At 74.9% G+C, this 291-nt stretch overlaps 1 protein-coding gene across 1 annotated transcript in view; it reads right to left on the reverse strand.

Annotated features, from left to right (window-relative positions):
- The window catches only part of GMCL1 (germ cell-less, spermatogenesis associated 1), a 55937-nt gene extending 55652 nt beyond the window's left edge, over nucleotides 1-285 (reverse strand). Inside the window, exon 1 of the mRNA XM_015571499.1 lies at nucleotides 51-285. The gene's annotated coding sequence lies outside the window, so the exon portion shown is untranslated. The remainder of the gene's footprint in view (nucleotides 1-50) is intronic.
- Nucleotides 286-291: the final 6 nt, after the last annotated feature.

The raw sequence follows: 291 nt of genomic DNA on the forward strand, positions 1-291 counted from the left end.
GCCCGGCCGCGGGAGCCGCCCAACAGGTGCGGGCGCGTCCCTCCACGTACCTTCGCGGGGTGTTGAGGAGCCGCTGCTGCTCGTCCCCTTCCTCCTCCTCCTCATCGGTCTCGGATTCGGGGTGACAGTAGCAGAGGGCCCCGCTGCTCCGCTTACGCTTGCGGCTGCTGGGGCAGTAACAGAAGCCGTGGCCGGCCGCGTCGCCGCCAGCCTCCGGCCTCCGCGCCGAGCCCCCCGCCCCGGAACCCGGTTCCGGCTGGGCCCGGGTTCGCCCCGGGGGGCGCAGCACTC

Source organism: Myotis davidii, unplaced genomic scaffold (assembly GCF_000327345.1).
Source record: "Myotis davidii unplaced genomic scaffold, ASM32734v1 scaffold247, whole genome shotgun sequence".
Lineage (NCBI taxonomy): Eukaryota > Metazoa > Chordata > Mammalia > Chiroptera > Vespertilionidae > Myotis > Myotis davidii.